We start from the raw sequence: 22,877 nt of genomic DNA on the forward strand, positions 1-22,877 counted from the left end.
GAGTTCTCTACCTGCAGGTTATTCTCTGCTGAGTATTAATTCATTTTTGGATATTACTAACTAAAAGTTGAAGCTGTATTTGGAGGAGTTATATTATGATTTATAAATGTTTATGCACCTTGTGTTGCTAAGGGAAGAATTACCTTTTTACAATTTTAAAATTGACAGAAATCATTTGGAGCCGTCCCCACTGTCTTTTAAAGAGCTGCTTTCTGTTTTGTTTTTTTTTCAATTTTTTTTATTGAGGTTCTTTTTCAAACAAACAATTGGTAATTGTCAATACATGTTATAAAGGAAAATAAATTGTTACAGTGTAGGTTGCCAAAAGAAATCGCACAATTACACAATACAGATAAATGACAGATTACACATTAAATATAGGCATTAAGCGCTATTCAAACAATACACCCACCATAAGATTTATGTGGCCACTTTTGGACCACAGAGATGCTATAAACATAATGTAAGGCAGGTAAACAGTTGTGTGACAGGGCCACTCATGGACCCCGAATGAAGAACCTCTTTTTTACTTTTTAGAACTATTGTTAGTAAGATATGAAATGAAACTATAATGATTAAGAAAGACAAAAGGTAGTTTGGCCCGCATTCCTGTATGCCAGTTAAGAACTAGGTAATAACATAAGACTCCCTAACATGAGATGAAAAGTTTGTTGAGGAGATGCCCTCATAAAGCAGAAAGTATAACTGAAGCGCAAATACAGTCATTAATGGATTGAGGAGAGCAAGCTTCATATAGTAAGTCCTCTAAAGGTATATGGAGGACCATTGTTATGGCCATATTGTGTGAGATAATGTGCACTCAAACCTTCTAGGGGGAAAAAACTTCAAATCCTGCACAAAGACTTCAAAATGTAAGCTTCAACTTAAAACAGGGGACTAAGTGAGTTAGCAAGCAGCAACAAGGGGGTAACTCCAGCTAAATAAAAGGTGCATAGTAGTAGGGAGTAGGCTACAGCATCAAGGTAGGTAGTAATAGATACTCATGTATAATTTCCATAAGTTAGCTAGTAAAAATTCTGTACAGGTTAACTAAGTAATACAGTTTACAAATCTAAAACCTCTGTCCTGATGGCAAAACGCCTACATATTCAAAGTTCAAATTTTTTACAGTCCATATTACAGTGCAGAAAGAGTATATTGTGGATAATAGTGCTAGAGCAGGACCAGCCTGCGTAAAACTCCACGCCGGTATGCCTGTGGGTGTCCTATAGCACTCTATTGGGATTGGGATAAACTGGCACTACACTAATATTTAGTAAGAAAAAGAATCTGTGGATTCCGGTGCTACCCCTTAGTAACCATTAGTTATCAAAGAAAAAGAAGAAAAAGATAGGGGCTATTATAGCACTCATACTTACTTATATGGGTATGAAGTTAGTTAAAAAACTATACTTTAATTAAATATTTAAAAGACATGGGGTAACAACCCCTACCGTTAAACACAAACCACTACCAAATATCAAAGAAACTAACTAAAAACAAGCCAACAGTCACTTCTCTGTTTCCTGGCCGATAGCAGGAAACGTCGGCATCAGGTGGCTGAAGTGACTGAACGGCAAGATTCAAAATATTAAGAGCAAACGCGTTTCGGCTATGACCTAGCCTTTCTCAATGCTATATTTTTTTTTTTTTTTTTTATTTTTTTTTAGTTTTCAAAATAAGCTTTATTATCGAAATGGTATAACAAAGGAAAAAAGGCAAACATATGAACAGGTACATTGCCAAACAATGTTAAGTTATTATGTAACATTTGCGGTGATACAGTTATTCAAATACATTTCGTGATGTGCTAGATGTACAATTCTATTCTAACAGCCTAGTTAATGTCATCCGGTACATAAGGTATATAACCATCACGTACTGTTTATACTTACTAATACTCGTCACATAGACTGTTTGCACGCCAAGAACCATCGCAATAGATGATTCTCTGTTGAAACCCCCCCTTCAGAAGCTGTGCGGTCACTTTTGGACCACTAATTTGTAAATGAAACATTTATTCAGGGGATTTAACCAAAAACTATGTAAATAAAAGAATATAATACTTGATGATATTTAAAAACATAATAGGTTCATAAAGATAAGGGAAAATAAAAAATAAAAAACCAAAAAAAAAAAAAAAAAAAAAACCTCTAACTGGATATATAGTCAAATGATTGACGTCATTAGGCAACGTACTGTTTAGTGGTTGTGGTGATAGCAAAAACTCAATTAAATTGATCAGCTAGCTAAAATTGGATGAGGTGCCTGAAAAGAAGGGTTTGATGCTGTTTTTGTGCTATAAGTAGAGAGTGTAAATTCTATATTCTGCAAGAATTGTAATATGGTCCTACGCATTAAAGATGCATTTCTATGTTATATTATGGGCCAGTGCGGCTTGTAATGGCTCATATCAGGGATATAATGGTTATAATGGTGTTGCATTATGCTGTTAGATTTAGTTATAATTGTTGGGATGTGATACCTGCTCCGTAGCCTCAATCACGCACTAATCTTTTTGGCGTTATAAGGCCACCAGTGCCTCTTTTATAGCTCCACACTTTTACACTGATAGCTGCTGTGTGTTGTTCGCGCACATATTAATTATAGCTCTAAATATGTGCAGTGTTCCTGCAATGTTTCACCCGCTAAGGACAGTATTGTCTTACTGCAAATGAAAGTTATAATTTATTTTAGAGTGTGTTATGCCCAATGCAGGTTTTTGACTGTACCCTCTTCATGGCTCCGGCCGTAAGCCAATGAGGAAAGGCGTGCGTTGTGTAGCGTTTGCATACTGCTAAAACAGGGAATGGGAGATGGTAATCTCCAATTTGTGAGCATTGAAGTTGTTCTGCCAGAGGCCCCCACTAACCTCCGGCTCAAACAAATATGTATGATCATGGATGAATTATACGTCCCCACTGGGGCCCCCCCTCAAACCCTCAATACGGACATCAAAACAATTGCGATTACATATAACGTGCACGGTATCACAATAGAACCCAGCAAAAAACATCTAGTGCATATAAAGTGTACTGAAGGTGGTGTTCCAGTTCAGTTTCTCAAATTATAGTGTGGTGAGGAGCCTTGATCACTTAATCAAGCTGGTTGATAGATCCTTAAATATTAGACATTATTAGCCTGTTATTAATTGTCCAGATGTGCTACACAGAAAGTGCGATCAGTGTGATAGGATATTAATATTTCTTATAACAAAACCTATTTGCTTCCTATCACTATAGCAATTCAAAAGGTTATCTTAAAGTATATCATTATGTTCGTTTTCCAGTATGTTTTATAACACCTCTAACCTCAGAAAAGAGACAAGAGAAAAGAAAAAAAAAATAAACAAATAGAAAAAATGCAACAATAAAAAACGTTAGAACAGACACTAATGAAAATTGAGAAGCAGTCTCACTTAAAACTTATATAACAGGTTTACCCTTCATGCCTGAGCATTTGTAATATGAAAGTGCGTGTTGACCGGGAAGGGTATTTGCAGCTTAACCCACTCCCTTCTCAGGAGTATGTCCAGTGCCATGTGGGTTGAGGAGAGTCCCCTCTAATTGAGTCTTGCACGATTGTTGAGGGATTATTAATTCTGACATGTCTGTGGAATCCCTGTCAGATAAAATCTGAATTGCATATTTGTGGAGTCTTCCCCATGACAGTGTAGTGCTGTTGGGCGGTTGGTCCCGAGTACTCTCCAACTCTGTCTGCATCCTAGTCAGCCCTTTCTTTCTTGTCAAATCTCCAGAGTCGAGTCGTTTCTCAGCAGTTGCGTGCGGCTTGTGGAAGATGTGCGACCTTGCATTATGTACAGCTTCATGTTGTGATGTAGTTAGTTGTGGCGGCAAGTCCGGACCACAGTCCTCTCGTTGCCGGTTGTAGGTCTGTTGATGAGGTGTTATTTCACACTGCTCCTCTTGTTGTTTAGTCTCACTGTTAATGGCGGTGCCATAATCAGAGAACGGTGGGGAAAGAGCTTTATTTAATGCTGGGTAAAGTGTCTTGCCCGTCTCGAGTAGTCTTGTCAGGTGATCATATGGCGCCCTTTCCATCAGAGCCTGCATTAGGTTATCGATCCTTTCAAAGAACCCATCCAGCCCCGATAGCTTGTTCTCTTCCTCCATTCTCTCAGCTTTGAGTGCGTGAGATATTAGCATAGTTTGCTGGTTTAGGTAGTATTGCTGCCCGGTTTTGATCTCTCAGTTAGGGCCTAAGACCTCGGAGTACTCCGAGGGGGAAGCGCCGCCTGTAATGAGCCGCTGCTCCAGGCCCCTATTGTCCAAGTCTGAGTTCCGGTATCACAAATACAGCCCCAAAGTTGATAATGAGCTCTGAAAGGAGCTAGGTGTTGTTCAATGAGCTGAAATAGGTGAGGTGGCTGTAAAATTATGCCTTTAATCAGCGGTTTTAAAGCATTTCAGCCGGAGCTCTAGAGAAGTGCGACCACTCCGGATCGCAGTTTGGACACGCCCCTCAATGCTATATTTTTACTGATAGTAAACCCGAGGCTGCCGGGTGCGCAGACTTTTATACACATTCTCAAACCAAAAGTTAGCCAATTGCGTGAGTTTCCAGGAAAACGCCTTCTTAGTATCCAATGGTTACGCTGGGTGGAAGACGCCTACTCACCGGATTGGGCTATGTGGCTGAGAAGTGAAATTGATGTGTCGCGCATGCGCATTAATCCACAATAGCATATCGAGAGAATCACTTGTATGACAGCTGCTATGTTAAAATATATATCTATCAATTGAACGGATAAATATCCTATTCAATCGTGGACTCTTCAAAACATGGATACCATAAAGTTATGAGATGTTGCACTCGATCGGTTCAAATATAACGATTATTCATATACCAATGCTCAATAGTGTTGTAACGCTATGAAACTTTCACCGCACCAATATTATTTTCAACCATATATTAAACCAAATTACGCTAAACACTGCACACAGGAAGCTGTGCTATTGTGATAAAGGATTTTCACATAAGTATCTAACAAAACTTATATCTTTGTTATCATCATTATGTTTTGTTACGCACCGGATTATTATGGATCCAAAATAAAAACCTTGTTTAAATGGTGCTAGAATATTAGATAATTCCTGTTCATTAGATTACCACTTTAAATAGTATATATGTGTGATCTATCCAAATCATATAAGCATAATATTAAGTCTGAATCAGATTGGATTCGTTATTCCCCATTAAATAATAATGGGCATAAATATACATACACATACATACATGCTGGTAAAAATCTTTAAAACACCATGTCCAAAACTTTAGAATAAAAAAAAAATTCTTAAAAATATATGCTAGAAGTTTGTTAATACACAATGGACAAAGAAATGTCCTATCACTGCAAAAAAACTATATTACAGATATGGGGCTATCATTAGATTTATTAGGATTTCTATGGATATGATCCAATGTATAACTATCCATGTGTAGCGATACTGATTAGTGTGAAAGGTAAGTCTTAAGCTTAACCCTCACTAATAATGTGTCTACCTTATAAGTCACATATTATCTGCTTAAAAATGTACAAGTGACGCAATGGTATTTAATCTATGGTTATAATATAGGTTTTCAATTCCACTATTAAAAGCATCAATATAATACTTAGTAAATCGATGACTTTGAATCCAACGGTAAATACCTTTTTAATATTACATTTATGGTCTAAAAAACATAATTTATGTAAGAACTTACCTGATAAATTCATTTCTTTCATATTAGCAAGAGTCCATGAGCTAGTGACGTATGGGATATACATTCCTACCAGGAGGGGCAAAGTTTCCCAAACCTCAAAATGCCTATAAATACACCCCTCACCACACCCACAATTCAGTTTAACGAATAGCCAAGAAGTGGGGTGATAAAAAAGTGCGAAAGCATATAAAATAAGGAATTGGAATAATTGTGCTTTATACAAAAATCATAACCACCACAAAAAAAGGGCGGGCCTCATGGACTCTTGCTAATATGAAAGAAATGAATTTATCAGGTAAGTTCTTACATAAATTATGTTTTCTTTCATGTAATTAGCAAGAGTCCATGAGCTAGTGACGTATGGGATAATGATTACCCAAGATGTGGATCTTTCCACACAAGAGTCACTAGAGAAGGAGGGATAAAATAAAGACAGCCAATTCCTGCTGAAAATAATCCACACCCAAAATAAAGTTTAATGAAAAACATAAGCAGAAGATTCAGACTGAAACCGCTGCCTGAAATACTTTTCTACCAAAAACTGCTTCAGAAGAAGAAAATACATCAAAATGGTAGAATTTAGTAAAAGTATGCAAAGAGGACCAAGTTGCTGCTTTGCAAATCTGATCAACCGAAGCTTCATTCCTAAACGCCCAGGAAGTAGAAACTGACCTGGTAGAATGAGCTGTAATCCTCTGAGGCGGAGTTTTACCCGACTCAACATAGGCAAGATGAATTAAAGATTTCAACCAAGATGCCAAAGAAATGGCAGAAGCTTTCTGGCCTTTTCTAGAACCGGAAAAGATAACAAATAGACTAGAAGTCTTTCGGAAAGACTTAGTAGCTTCAACATAATATTTCAAAGCTCTAACAACATCCAAAGAATGCAATGATTTCTCCTTAGAATTCTTAGGATTAGGACATAATGAAGGAACCACAATTTCTCTACTAATGTTGTTGGAATTCACAACTTTAGGTAAAAATTCAAAAGAAGTTCGCAACACCGCCTTATCCTGATGAAAAATCAGAAAAGGAGACTCACAAGAAAGAGCAGATAATTCAGAAACTCTTCTGGCAGAAGAGATGGCCAAAAGGAACAAAACTTTCCAAGAAAGTAATTTAATGTCCAATGAATGCATAGGTTCAAAGGGAGGAGCTTGAAGAGCTCCCAGAACCAAATTCAAACTCCAAGGAGGAGAAATTGACTTAATGACAGGTTTTATACGAACCAAAGCTTGTACAAAACAATGAATATCAGGAAGAATAGCAATCTTTCTGTGAAAAAGAACAGAAAGAGCAGAGATTTGTCCTTTCAAGGAACTTGCAGACAAACCCTTATCTAAACCATCCTGAAGAAACTGTAAAATTCTCGGTATTCTAAAAGAATGCCAAGAAAAATGATGAGAAAGACACCAAGAAATATAAGTCTTCCAGACTCTATAATATATCTCTCTAGATACAGATTTACGAGCCTGTAACATAGTATTAATCACAGAGTCAGAGAAACCTCTTTGACCAAGAATCAAGCGTTCAATCTCCATACCTTTAAATTTAAGGATTTCAGATCCTGATGGAAAAAAAAAAAAAAAAAAAGGACCTTGTGACAGAAGGTCTGGTCTTAACGGAAGAGTCCACGGTTGGCAAGAGGCCATCCGGACAAGATCCGCATACCAAAACCTGAGGCCATGCCGGAGCTACCAGCAGAACAAACGAGCATTCCTTCAGAATCTTGGAGATTACTCTTGGAAGAAGAACTAGAGGCGGAAAGATATAGGCAGGATGATACTTCCAAGGAAGTGATAATGCATCCACTGCCTCCGCCTGAGGATCCCGGGATCTGGACAGATATCTGGGAAGTTTCTTGTTTAGATGAGACGCCATCAGATCTATTTCTGGAAGTTCCCACATTTGAACAATCTGAAGAAATACCTCTGGGTGAAGCGACCATTTGCCCGGATGCAACGTTTGGCGACTGAGATAATCCGCTTCCCAATTGTCTACACCTGGGATATGAACCGCAGAGATTAGACAGGAGCTGGATTCCGCCCAAACCAAAATTTGAGATACTTCTTTCATAGCCAGAGGACTGTGAGTCCCTCCTTGATGATTGATGTATGCCACAGTTGTGACATTGTCTGTCTGAAAACAAATGAACGATTCTCTCTTCAGAAGAGGCCAAAACTGAAGAGCTCTGAAAATTGCACGGAGTTCCAAAATATTGATCGGTAATCTCACCTCCTGAGATTCCCAAACTCCTTGTGCCGTCAGAGATCCCCACACAGCTCCCCAACCTGTGAGACTTGCATCTGTTGAAATTACAGTCCAGGTCGGAAGCACAAAAGAAGCCCCCTGAATTAAACGATGGTGATCTGTCCACCACGTTAGAGAGTGTCGAACAATCGGTTTTAAAGATATTAATTGAGATATCTTTGTGTAATCCTTGCACCATTGATTCAGCATACAGAGCTGAAGAGGTCGCATGTGAAAACGAGCAAAGGGGATCGCGTCCGATGCAGCAGTCATAAGACCTAGAATTTCCATGCATAAGGCTACCGAAGGGAATGATTGTGACTGAAGGTTTCGACAAGCTGAAATCAATTTTAGACGTCTCTTGTCTGTTAAAGACAGAGTCATGGACACTGAATCTATCTGGAAACCCAGAAAGGTTACCCTTGTCTGAGGAATCAATGAACTTTTTGGTAAATTGATCCTCCAACCATGATCTTGAAGAAACAACACAAGTCGATTTGTATGAGATTCTGCTAAATGTAAAGACTGAGCAAGTACCAAGATATCGTCCAAATAAGGAAATACCACAATACCCTGTTCTCTGATTACAGACAGAAGGGCACCGAGAACCTTTGTAAAAATTCTTGGAGCTGTAGCTAGGCCAAACGGCAGAGCCACAAACTGGTAATGCTTGTCCAGAAAAGAGAATCTCAGGAACTGATAATGATCTGGATGAATCGGAATATGCAGATATGCATCCTGTAAATCTATTGTGGACATATAATGCCCTTGCTGAACAAAAGGCAAGATAGTCCTTACAGTTACCATCTTGAACGTTGGTATCCTTACATAACGATTCAATATTTTTAGATCCAGAACTGGTCTGAAGGAATTCTCCTTCTTTGGTACAATGAAGAGATTTGAATAAAACCCCATCCCCTGTTCCGGAACTGGAACTGGCATAATTACTCCAGCCAACTCTAGATCTGAAACACAATTCAGAAATGCTTGAGCTTTCACTGGATTTACTGGGACACGGGAAAGAAAAAATCTCTTTGCAGGAGGTCTCATCTTGAAACCAATTCTGTACCCTTCTGAAACAATGTTCTGAATCCAAAGATTGTGAACAGAATTGATCCAAATTTCTTTGAAAAAACGTAACCTGCCCCCTACCAGCTGAGCTGGAATGAGGGCCGCACCTTCATGAGGACTTAGAAGCAGGCTTTGCCTTTCTAGCAGGCTTGGATTTATTCCAGACTGGAGATGGTTTCCAAACTGAAACTGCTCCTGAGGATGAAGGATTAGGCTTTTGTTCTTTGTTGAAACGAAAGGAACGAAAAACGATTATTAGCCCTGTTTTTACCTTTAGATTTTTTATCCTGTGGTAAAAAAGTTCCTTTCCCACCAGTAACAGTTGAGATAATAGAATCCAACTGAGAACCAAATAATTTGTTACCCTGGAAAGAAATGGAAAGTAGAGTTGATTTAGAAGCCATATCAGCATTCCAAGTCTTAAGCCATAAAGCTCGTCTAGCTAAAATAGCTAGAGACATAAACCTGACATCAACTCTGATAATATCAAAAATGGCATCACAGATAAAATTATTAGCATGCTGAAGAAGAATAATAATATCATGAGAATCATGATGTGTTACTTGTTGCGCTAAAGTTTCCAACCAAAAAGTTGAAGCTGCAGCAACATCAGCCAAAGATATAGCAGGTCTAAGAAGATTACCTGAACACAGATAAGCTTTTCTTAGAAAGGATTCAATTTTCCTATCTAAAGGATCTTTAAACGAAGTACCATCTGACGTAGGAATAGTAGTACGTTTAGCAAGGGTAGAAATAGCCCCATCAACTTTAGGGATTTTGTCCCAAAATTCTAATCTGTCAGACGGCACAGGATATAATTGCTTAAAACGTTTAGAAGGAGTAAATGAATTACCCAATTTATCCCATTCTTTGGAAATTACTGCAGAAATAGCATTAGGAACAGGAAAAACTTCTGGAATAACCACAGGAGATTTAAATACCTTATCCAAACGTTTAGAATTAGTATCAAGAGGACCAGAATCCTCTATTTCTAAAGCAATTAGTACTTCTTTAAGTAAAGAACGAATAAATTCCATTTTAAATAAATATGAAGATTTATCAGCATCAATCTCTGAGACAGAATCCTCTGAACCAGAAGAGTCATCAGAATCAGAATGATGATGTTCATTTAAAAATTCATCTGTAGGGAGAGAAGTTTTAAAAGATTTTTTACGTTTACTAGAAGGAGAAATAACAGACATAGCCTTCTTTATGGATTCAGAAACAAAATCTCTTATGTTATCAGGAACATTCTGCACCTTAGATGTTGAAGGAACTGCAACAGACAATGGTACTTTACTAAAGGAAATATTATCTGCATTAACAAGTTTGTCATGACAATTAATACAAACAACAGCCGGAGGAATAGCTACCAAAAGTTTACAGCAGATACACTTAGCTTTGGTAGATCCAGCACTAGACAGCGATTTTCCTGTAGTATCTTCTGACTCAGATGCAACGTGAGACATCTTGCAATATGTAAGAGAAAAAACAACATATAAAGCAAAATTGATCAAATTCCTTAAATGACAGTTTCAGGAATGGGAAAAAATGCCAAAGAACAAGCTTCTAGCAACCAGAAGCAATGAAAAATGAGACTTAAATAATGTGGAGACAAAAGCGACGCCCATATTTTTTAGCGCCAAATAAGACGCCCACATTATTTGGCGCCTAAATGCTTTTGGCGCCAAAAATGACGCCACATCCGGAACGCCGACACTTTTGGCGCAAAATAACGTCAAAAAATGACGCAACTTCCGGCGACACGTATGACGCCGGAAACGGAAAAGATTTTTTGCGCCAAAAAAGTCCGCGCCAAGAATGACGCAATAAAATGAAGCATTTTCAGCCCCCGCGAGCCTAACAGCCCACAGGGAAAAAGAGTCAAATTTTTGAAGGTAAGAAAAAAATGATTAATTCAAATGTATTATCCCAAATATGAAACTGACTGTGTGAAAAATAAGGAATGTTGAACATTCTGAGTCAAGGCAAATAAATGTTTGAATACATATATTTAGAACTTTATAAACAAAGTGCCCAACCATAGCTTAGAGTGTCACAGAAAATAAGATTTACTTACCCCAGGACACTCATCTACATGTTTGTAGAAAGCCAAACCAGTACTGAAACGAGAATCAGCAGAGGTAATGGTATATATAAGAGTATATCGTCGATCTGAAAAGGGAGGTAAGAGATGAATCTCTACGACCGATAACAGAGAACCTATGAAATAGACCCCGTAGAAGGAGATCACTGCATTCAAATAGGCAATACTCTCCTCACATCCCTCTGACATTCACTGCACGCTGAGAGGAAAACCGGGCTCCAACTTGCTGCGGAGCGCATATCAACGTAGAATCTAGCACAAACTTACTTCACCACCTCCATCGGAGGCAAAGTTTGTAAAACTGAATTGTGGGTGTGGTGAGGGGTGTATTTATAGGCATTTTGAGGTTTGGGAAACTTTGCCCCTCCTGGTAGGAATGTATATCCCATACGTCACTAGCTCATGGACTCTTGCTAATTACATGAAAGAAAGAAAAGTATTACTTAAATATATATTTTTTCTGGGTCCCAATCTACAAACATATGATATTGACCAGAAATCCTAGAGCATAAGGATCCTGGTCAGACATATATTGTATGAAGACTGGGACCAGTAAGCAGTGCTATAAACCACATCTGTGTGTACTCATATAGATGAAGGTGTTACTAGTATCTTTATATATTAACACCAATTCACCAAATTATAGGATTAAATACAGTTGGTTATGTCACTTCATACAAGGAATGATCTCTTGCTGCTCATATACCATCAGATATATACCCAGTAATTGTTATATTCATTCATACCATGAGGCATGACGGTATTCAGATTGAAAACCCATTTGGTTTCCATCTGTAACAATTTATCCTCAGTGTTACCTCCTCTTATTCCGGGCCTCAATTTCTCTAGACCCCAAAATTTTAGGGCACTGGTTTTCCCATTGTGACATTGTAGGAAATGCCTAGCGACACTGGTAATTTGTTTAGATTTGTCTAAGTCTCTTTGAGCTGTTCTAATATTACTAAGATGTTCAGTTATGCGTGTGCCCATGCTTCTTGTTGTCATTCCTATGTAATATAAGTTACAGCTACAAGATATACAGTAGATAACATTTGTACTTTGACAATTTATATGTTGTTTGATGTTCCAAATTTTTCCAAATCTGTCAACTATTTTTTGTTTTTTAAGCATGTGTTGACATACTGAACAGTGTCCACATGCTATAGAGCCCTCATATATAGGCAATTTCTTAGCATTTCTATCATAATGGCTCGTAACCAGTGTATCCTTAATATTTCTAGCACGTCTGTATGTCACTAGCGGCTTCTCTGTTATTAATGGTTTTAATATGTCATCCCTAGTTAAGACATGCCAATGTTTCGTCAGAATTTGGATGATTTGATCACTTTGTGCGGAATAAGTGGTAATACATCTCAAGGGGGTATTTTTCTCCTTAATCTTAGGGGTGAGTAATTCAGCCCTATCTTTCAGTAATGCTCTATTATATGCTCTAGCAAGCAATTTTTTTGAATAGCCTCTTTCAAGTAACCTTTGTCTCAGTTCTCTAGCAGCTATTTTAAAATTCTCAATGGTGCTACAATTTCTCCTTAAGCGTATATATTCACCCATAGGTAGTCCTCTAATAGTAGCAGGGTGATGATAACTGCTTGCATGCAAAATATTATTAGTGGACGTGGGTTTCCTATATGCTTCTGTCACAATTGAGCTGTCATTCTTTCCAATTGTGAGATCCAAAAACTCCACTTTAGACTTTTGTATGTTGGATGTAAGATATAGTCCAAATGGGTTTTCATTTAATGTTGTAATGAGATCATGCAGGAGATTCTCAGGACCATTCCATATAAATAGAATGTCATCTATATATCTGGACCAGTGGGAGATGTGTTTAGTAAGATGTTTGAGATTATCATTATACACCACAGTTTCCTCCCACCAGCCCAGATATATATTAGCGTAAGTTGGGGCACACGCAGTACCCATCGCTGTCCCACAGGTCTGTAAATAAAATTTATCATCGAATACGAAAAAATTATGAGTCAAAATAAATTCTATCATATTCAATAAAAATTGTTTGACCTCCTCACTCATACTGGTATTTTGATTAAGATAGTATGACACCGCTCTACATCCCCAATGTGTTTTTATACTAGTGTAGAGCGATTCCACGTCACAAGTTACCAGTACTGAGTTACTGTCAATATTGATCTCATTAAGTTTGTTCAATAAATGCATCGTATCTTTAGTGTACGATGGAAGTGATTCAACAATATATCTTAATCTTGCATCTATGTATTTGCTGGCCTTTTCAGTAAGGGAGCCTATTCCAGACACTATTGGTCTGCCTGGTGGCTTACGTGCATCCTTATGTATCTTGGGCAGCAAATACAAAGTGGCTGTTTTTGGTTCTTTTACTTCTAGAAATTTTAATTCCTTCTGATCTATAACACCATTGTCAAAAGCTGAACGAATAAGTTTATTATAGCTGTTGAGAAACATCTCTGTAGGGTTACATAGAAGTGACTTATAATTAGAAGAATTGTTAAGCTGACGTAATGCTTCCTCCCTATACATAGTATCAGGCCAGACAACAATGTTGCCGCCTTTGTCACTGCTTTTTATTTGTATACCTTTCATACTTTTCAATTGTTTCAGGGCTATAGTTTCTTCATTAGATAGATTATGATTAGTAATGCCACTGTTATCCTGTATGTCTAAAATATCTTGACATACAAGATTAAGAAAGGTCAGTGTGTTATGCGACGTATGGTTGGGAGGTACAAATTTGGACTTAGTTTTTAAGATAGTCCGCCAACTAATGTCCTCATTGTCTGAATTGCAGCTAATGGTTTCATCTAACAATGCAATTAAATCATTAATGGCAGCTTGATCATTCGCATTAAAGGTGTCAAGTTCAGAGTTACTGAAATATTTTTTAAGGAGAATTTTTCGGGTGAATAAGTGAATATCCTTAATGGCCTCAAATTTTTTTTTTAATGTGGGTATGAAGGAAAGGCCTCTTTTTAGGACAGATATTTGTACATTAGATAGAGTAACATCAGAGAGATTAATTATGTTCAATTCTGGAATGTCTACTTCTTTTTGTGTTGTGATTTGTGACTGAATTTTACTTGTCTGCGGGTTCTGGTCCCGACTTTTGCGGCCCCTTCTGGTTCTCCGCCTAAAGGGATATTGGTATTGTTAATTGCATGAGGTACAATTCTATTTTTCAGAATAGTTCTAGGTAAGGTTTCGCCATCAGATAAATCTACATCTGTACTATCACCTTCTCTGTCTGATGTATCTACATCTAGACTGGCGGTCTTATTCTGCCCCCAAGAGTAGATTGTGTCAGAAGAATAATCATTAAGATCTCTATCAATCTTGCGTTCTTTCCTCTCTGAAATAAAACGTGCAAACTTCTCAACTTCTCCCTTAGTTTTATTGTATGACTTTTGAAACTCTTCATTTAGTTCATATTGTTTGAGTTCATCGCACAGTTTAGAAATTCCCTCATTGATGTCATTTAATTTATCTAATTCATATTCAGTTAAATATCCCATTAATTTAAGCGAGCATTCAGTCAGGGCACTTTCCCATTTAGTTTTAAATTCAGGTTTATAATCATTAAAAGAAGGAAACAATTTCAATCTTAGGCCTCTAGGAATGACACTGTTGTCTTTATAAAAATTGTACATTCCTATATTCCATTGCTTCTTTATCTGTTTCCTTCTGATTTTTTTAAGATTCTTTAAGGAATCAGACCATTCCACAGAACTGTTACTCTCTGTAGTACTTTTATTTCTAAGTTCAGCTGTAAGATTTGTTATATCTTTGGTCCATTGGAGCATTTCTGCCCCTAAATCAAAAGAGGCCATAATTCAAAGTGTGTTGGAGTGTGTGCTCTAGTTTACGAGAAAAATGTGAGTACAATTCTCACATACAAGATTACAATCTATTGGGATTGGGATAAACTGGCACTACACTAATATTTAGTAAGAAAAAGAATCTGTGGATTCCGGTGCTACCCCTTAGTAACCATTAGTTATCAAAGAAAAAGAAGAAAAAGATAGGGGCTATTATAGCACTCATACTTACTTATATGGGTATGAAGTTAGTTAAAAAACTATACTTTAATTAAATATTTAAAAGACATGGGGTAACAACCCCTACCGTTAAACACAAACCACTACCAAATATCAAAGAAACTAACTAAAAACAAGCCAACAGTCACTTCTCTGTTTCCTGGCCGATAGCAGGAAACGTCGGCATCAGGTGGCTGAAGTGACTGAACGGCAAGATTCAAAATATTAAGAGCAAACGCGTTTCGGCTATGACCTAGCCTTTCTCAATGCTATATTTTTACTGATAGTTAGTAAACCCGAGGCTGCCGGGTGCGCGGACTTTTATACACATTCTCAAACCAAAAGTTAGCCAATTGCGTGAGTTTCCAGGAAAACGCCTTCTTAGTATCCAATGGTTACGCTGGGTGGAAGACGCCTACTCACCGGATTGGGCTATGTGGCTGAGAAGTGAAATTGATGTGTCGCGCATGCGCATTAATCCACAATAGCATATCGAGAGAATCACTTGTATGACAGCTGCTATGTTAAAATATATATCTATCAATTGAATGGATAAATATCCTATTGGTTTGAGAATGTGTATAAAAGTCCGCGCACCCGGCAGCCTCGGGTTTACTAACTATCAGTAAAAATATAGCATTGAGAAAGGCTAGGTCATAGCCGAAACGCGTTTGCTCTTAATATTTTGAATCTTGCCGTTCAGTCACTTCAGCCACCTGATGCCGACGTTTCCTGCTATCGGCCAGGAAACAGAGAAGTGACTGTTGGCTTGTTTTTAGTTAGTTTCTTTGATATTTGGTAGTGGTTTGTGTTTAATGGTAGGGGTTGTTACCCCATGTCTTTTAAATATTTAATTAAAGTATAGTTTTTTAACTAACTTCATACCCATATAAGTAAGTATGAGTGCTATAATAGCCCCTATCTTTTTCTTCTTTTTCTTTGATGTCCTATAGCATTGCCAAGCAGTAACAATACATATTAACATATGCGTGTACCATGTAACATTAATATATTGTTATTTATCTTGTCAAGGGAGCATCTAGACAGGATATATAGGAAAAACTTGGTAAAATGATCTCTTGGAGGGGAGAGAGGGGGAGGCTGCTACACTATAGAAAATTTGTATTTAAAAAGACACAACCCCCCTAAAAAACATAAATTTTTGTAAACTGGGTGATGGCAGACAGCTGCCAGTACCTAAGATGGCAGACACTAGTTAGAGGGGGGAGGTTTAGAGAGCTGTTTAAGAGGCATCAGGGAGGTGGGGGTTGGAATCCTATACTGTAGAAAAAACAAAAAACACTAAAACTTCCCATTGGCAAACTGTCTGCCAGTACCTAAGTTGGTGGTGACCAGTGGCAAATGAGGAAGGGAAGAGAGCTCTTTAGGAGACATGTGGGAGGTGAAAGGGTAATCTCTACACTATAGCTAAACTTAACCTTACAAGCTACCCGATTAACCCCTTAACTGCCGGAAATTTCAGATGCGTGGTGCACAGCTGCAATTAGTAACCTTATTACCAAAAAGCAATGGCAAAGCCATATTTGCCTGTTATTTCTGAACAAAGGAGATCAAAGAGAAGCTTTTACATTCATTTGTGTTATGACTGCATAAGTGGTATGTAAATAATTTCAGCGAGCAACCCAAAGTTTGTTTTCTTAATACGATCTTATTTTGCAGTGAAATGGTGGCATGAAATATACCAAAATTGGCCTAGATCAATACCTTGGGTTATACATTTCAAAATAAACCGATGGCACCACTCGTTATACTCGAGGAAACACTTATAATATTAATGTAAATAAGCAAACACACATTTATCATAATTAGAGTGTTAGAGGTACTGAGTATCAGAAAGCAAGCATTTTAAGAACAATTTCCAGCATAGAAACTGGACAGGATATCATGAAAAGCACACTTAGTTTCAGGGCAATGGGGAGCTTAGGTTTATTTAGATAGGATTTTATTTGGGGGGTTGGTTGTGTGGGTGGTGGGTTTTACTGTTGGGTGGTTGTGTGTATTTTTTTTCAGGTAAAAGAGCTGATTTCTTTGGGGCAATGCCCCGCAAAAGACCCCTTTAATGTCTATTAACAGCTTAGTGTAGGCTAGGGCTTTTTTTATTTGGGGGGGGGGGCTTTTTTATTTTGATAGGGCTATTAGATTTGGAGTAATTCATTTTTATTTTTGATAATTTCTTTTTTTATTTTGTGTAATGTAGTGTTTATTATTTTTTTGTAATTTAGATAAATGTATTTTTATTTTTGAGAGCAAGTGAAATTGTATTGGCTTTATCAGCCAATAGAATTTCACTTGCTCTCATGCTATTGGCTAATTTAAATAGCCAATAGGATTTGAGCAGCTTTCATCCTATTGGCTGATTTGAATTGGAAGAATCAAATCAGCCAATAGGAATTCAAGGGACATCATCTTTAATCGCCTACCTTGAATTTACTATTCAGTGTACGGCGGAGATCGTACGAAGAGGATCCTCCAAGCTCCATGGTCTTCAGTTCCAGAGTCGCCGGTCTTCAACTCCGCGGTCTTCAGTCTTCAGCACCGCTCCGCGCAGGATGTTCCTGGAAGAAGAGGTTGCGCTTGGAAGAAGACTTCACCGCCTGGAACAGGACCTTCTCCGCCGGACTTCAGAGTTTTTTGGGGGATTTGTTTTATTTAGAATAGGGATGGACAGAAAAAGAGCTAAATGCCCTTTTAAGGGCAATGCCCAAACAAATGCCCTTTTCAGGGCAATGGGTAGTTTAGGTTTTTCAGTGTTAGGTTCTTTTATTTTGGGGGGTGGGGGGGTTTAATGTTAGGTGGGACTATATTTTTTGTAAAAGAGCTGATTATCTTATCAATGCCCTGGTGTTTTTATTTTGGGGGGTCTTTTTTATTTTAATAGGGATTAGGTTTAATTTTGTTAAATTTGGTAATTAGATTTTTTTATTTTCTGTAATATTAGCTTTTTTAATTTTTGTAAATGTAAATTTGTAGGTAATTTAGGTTTATTTAATGGGGTGTTAGGTTAGGTGTTTTTAGGTTAGTGTACTGTACTTGCGATGTAAGGGTTTTGCAGTTTAGGGGTTAATAGGGTAAATAGGTTTATTGCGATGTAGGGGTTTTGCGGTTTAGGGGTAAATAGGTTTATTGCGATGTAGGGGTTTTGCGGTTTAGGGGTTAATAGGTTTATTGCGATGTAGGGATTTTGCGGTTTAGGAGTTAATACTTCGTGTAGGATTTTTTTGGTTATATTTTGCGCGGGTGGTGTTTTTTTTTTTTAATACATGATGCGGGTGGTTAGTTTTTAAAAAAAAATACTTTAATGTGGGCGATTAGATGTTGCTTTTGTAATGCTCCGTTAGGTAGATTCTTTTACCACCTGCCATTTTCAGAATTCACCTGAAATCAGCGAAGCTGCATCCAGGTGAATTCTTTTGTCCTCGCACTGCCAACATTCCATTGAGGATGCGTGCGCAACTGCCGACGGCGGCGGACATTACAAATGCAATTATAGAATAGATTAATAGTAGGTTTTATTAAGAATTATTTTAATTATATTAAAGTTATAATTATTTAATTATATTAAAGTTAGGGGTTAATATATTTATTTAGTGTTAGTGATGTGAGGCCAGAGGTTTAGGGGTTAATAACTTTAGTATAGTGGTGGTGGCGATGTTGGGGGCAGCAGATTAAGGGTTAATAAATTTATGTAGGTGGCGGGGACATTGGGGGCGGCAGATTAGGGGTTAATAAGTATAATTTAGGTGTCTGCGATGTCGGGGGCGGCAGATTAGGGGGGTTTAGACTGGTGGTTTAGGCTCAGGGTTTATGTTAGGGTGTTAGGTTTAAACATACAAATGCCTAAGGTATCGGTCTGGTGCTTGTGTTACTTCCACTGGTAATATTTGTGATCCAATAGGTTAATGTTAGATTCCAAATAGGGATTATCACGTTATTGTCTAGTAAATGTGGAAGGAGGGCACTCTAGATTTCTATGTACTGGCGGGTTAGTTGCAACTTTGTCAGCCTGATCCTCATCATTTAAATGCTCCACTTGGATAGGGTAAAAAGTATACAATATATAATTCCCCATTGCTCACTGAAATAATATAGTCCACTGCAAATAATCAGTCAGTAGCGGTATAATTATTCGCTCTTAGCTAACAGCTTGTCAGTAAACAGCTTCTAAGGAGATTGTCCTGTCTCCTGGTATAGCCGTGTATTTAGTACTTATACTAGTCTAGCCGTTTGTGGAGTGCTATAGTTATATAGGTATAATCTGCAGTGTTGCTAGTATGTTTAACAATATATACTCTTTAGACAGAGTATAGAATAACTTACAAAAGCGATTGCGGTTACTGCAGATTACAGATAGCTATAGACAGCCAGTATTAATTACTGGAACACACTGGAACCAGTCAACAGCTAAGTCATAGACCCCTTACTTCGTTAGAATAAGTTATTTTAGATACATAGCAAAACTATTTGCAATATTAATGGAGCATTTCAATAGCGAAGTGCAAGCCTTGTTAATTGCGTTCAAAAGAAAGATGTTCAACAGAATCCATAGCCTGACACCTTTCGTGCAGTCCGTCATTGAATATGGGGGTAAACCTACAGCGACAATGGAGGAGGCTGATAAGACACATGCTGCGAACATGGCACCCTGATCAACTATAGGAAAAAGTGCCCCTTAAGCCTCAACAGACACAGAGTAACTCCTATACCTTGATCTCTCACATACCGGGGGATACAGACAGCCCCCGGGAGAGAGAAGATGGTCATATGCTGAATCTAATGGGAAATACTTATGGGGATGGAAGGGAAAAGCAGGCTATAGATCCTAGCCTCGATAGCGACCACTCATAACTCCGCAACCCTCACCCCCAGGTCTATCTTGCGGGATAATTCATATTGTGTCCTAATGGGCACAACGCAACATAAGCCTAACCCCCGTAACATTCCAGAACTCTCAGTACTCCAGCTATAGATAACTCACCAGGGCCTAAAACGAACCCTATTTCAAGGACAAACACAAGACTTGGAGCCTAGATCATAGACCCTTTCCTGATAGCAATGTCACTCTTACTTCATCCAGGGGGCTCTGTGACCAGCTGGCTTCTGCACTACAATCTGATAGCGAGGAGCACAAGACCATTAAGTTCATCAAAAGGGGAGTCTGATAGCAATGTGTCGAGGTGAGCAATTAACAGCAGTTCACTTAAACATGTGTATAGCTTGTTTTCCACAGACAGCGGACAAGACCACCTTTAGTTACGTCAACAATGTGGGACACTGGATGAAGAGAGTTGGCTTTAAAAAAGACTACTATGGGTCAATGACGATACCCGCACAGGTCCCATTTGTATCTTTATTGTTGTTAACTCTTTGAGAATTTAACTACAAACACAGTACAAACCCTAAATATATATCAAGATCCTGGGACCCCATGGTGATATAGATGGGACAATAAGCCTACCAAAAGTGTATCTGTTTTGTTATTTGGATAGTGCCTCTTTAGCAAGATGAGAAAAATATAATATACACATCAGTTAAAAGTCCTCCTTTTTGAAGAATACAGGTAAGCCAATGCTAAATAATCATTTACATTGACCATACTATATAACTAGAAATGCAAATATATATCTGACTCCAGATATATTTATTTTTTACCATACTAATATTTACTCCTATTTAACTAGGTCTCAAAGCCTATACAAATTAGTTCAAATTGAGTAAAAGGGTTGCAGAGTACTTCTATGGTTAAAAACCTACTAATATTTGGAATGTTAATACAGTGATAGACTGTTAACAGTGAGTTAATTCATATATATGTTGTCAGATGCTGACTTGCTTTTTTTCTCTAACCTCTGTCATCAGCTGTCACCTTTTTTAATAGATCATACTTTTTGGACAGCCTTAATATGGGTGCAGTTTATATCAAGGATACTAGTTGAGATAAAAATATGTAGATAAGAAGCCAGATCATATCTCTTCCTCAACTCCAAGTATTTTATCTGTACCCTAACATACACCATTATTGCCCAATTAGTGTAATAGCCAGTTGAGTAGTACTCAACTACTTTACTATCTCCAGTGTCCTTTTAACAACAGTGGCTTACAAAATATAGCCAACCTCATATGGAATTCCATTTTACTCCCCACCTCTCTTATGGCTTAGCCAGAAACCTAGCGTATTCTCATTTCTCTCAGGGGCTCTAGATAACTTTCCTCCACATAATAGTATTGATATCAGTAACTTTTTGTAATTATAATCAATAATATTACAATATTATTTATTAATGTTCTCTAATGTACTATTTAGCATGTTTGTTTTCCAGTAGCCAATGAAATTTAAATATTTAGTATCAGCTGCTAGACAATTTGTCCTACCAGGGGTCAATGAGTGACTGATTTAATCATTTAAGAACCTCCCTTATGCAACAAACTTTAAATTGGGAACAAAAGTGACCCCGTTCGCAATAGGAGGTATTCCAGACTTCTCTAAAAAAAGAAATATTATAATATTTCCATATATACTATTAGTGTTGTTTTATATAGATAGCAGCAAGAGAAGTGAACTTGATCAAGATGCACTTGAGTTTGTTATTCTAAGAAGACTTATAAAGCCATAATTATGCTTGAACGTTGTTTATCATACGATTAACTTACAGTTATAATATTATAATTCTATGCTCATATATACTATTCATGCGAATCCATACAGAGAGTTAGCTGCTAACAATGTGAACATGTTCAGGTTATGCATGAGAATTCTACTGTAACCTAACCGTCTGCAATATGTACATTGTTTTGTTTTTTTCTCACCTGTAATTGGACATTATAATTTTTTATTGAGATATTTGGCGATAACAAACAATAACAAAATAATAAAAAAAGGTATATATATAAATATATATTTGAATGTGTATTTACAAACATGTATACACATATAGATATTTATGTATTTAAACTCTGGCCAAATTGAAACAAATTTATATAGAAAACCCATGAGTGGTAATACCATTTTAAATTATAAACCATGTCATCCCAACCATGTACAGTAACTCAAAGCCATACCAGAATGCCAATATAGTAGAGTCAAACGCATATGTTCTGATGATCTTACATGTCATCAACAATGCGAAAAGCTGAAAGAGAGATTATCGGCTAGAGGTTACAACGATAAATTACTGAAGAATACTAACGAACTGGTAGATTAAATTCCTAGAGAGGAACTGCTAAAATATAAAAAGGCAAAAATCAATACGAAAAAGAAAGAAAAATAGAAATACGAAAAATCAATACGATTGACAAGAAAGACAACAAAATTATCTTTAGTACTCCGTATAGCTTGGAATTCCAGTATTTGTAAAATTATTAAAGAAAGTCTACCTATTTTAAATATATGAGTATAAAATATATCACACACTTATTTGTAGATCCACAAATGTAATCTACCCCCTCACCTGTAGGGGGTGCCAAATACAGTACACTGGAAAAACGACTAGGATGCTAAAAGATAGAGCTTTGGAACACATTAGAGATATTGAGAATACCAATGTATATACACCAGTAGCAAAACATTTAAAAAATGAACACTTTGGTGATGCATCATTAGTATAAATTCAAGCTATTGACCATGTCCCCTTTTCTAAAAGAGGAGGAGATAGGGATTGCCATCT

Source organism: Bombina bombina, chromosome 1, assembly GCF_027579735.1.
Source record: "Bombina bombina isolate aBomBom1 chromosome 1, aBomBom1.pri, whole genome shotgun sequence".
Taxonomy (NCBI): domain Eukaryota; kingdom Metazoa; phylum Chordata; class Amphibia; order Anura; family Bombinatoridae; genus Bombina; species Bombina bombina.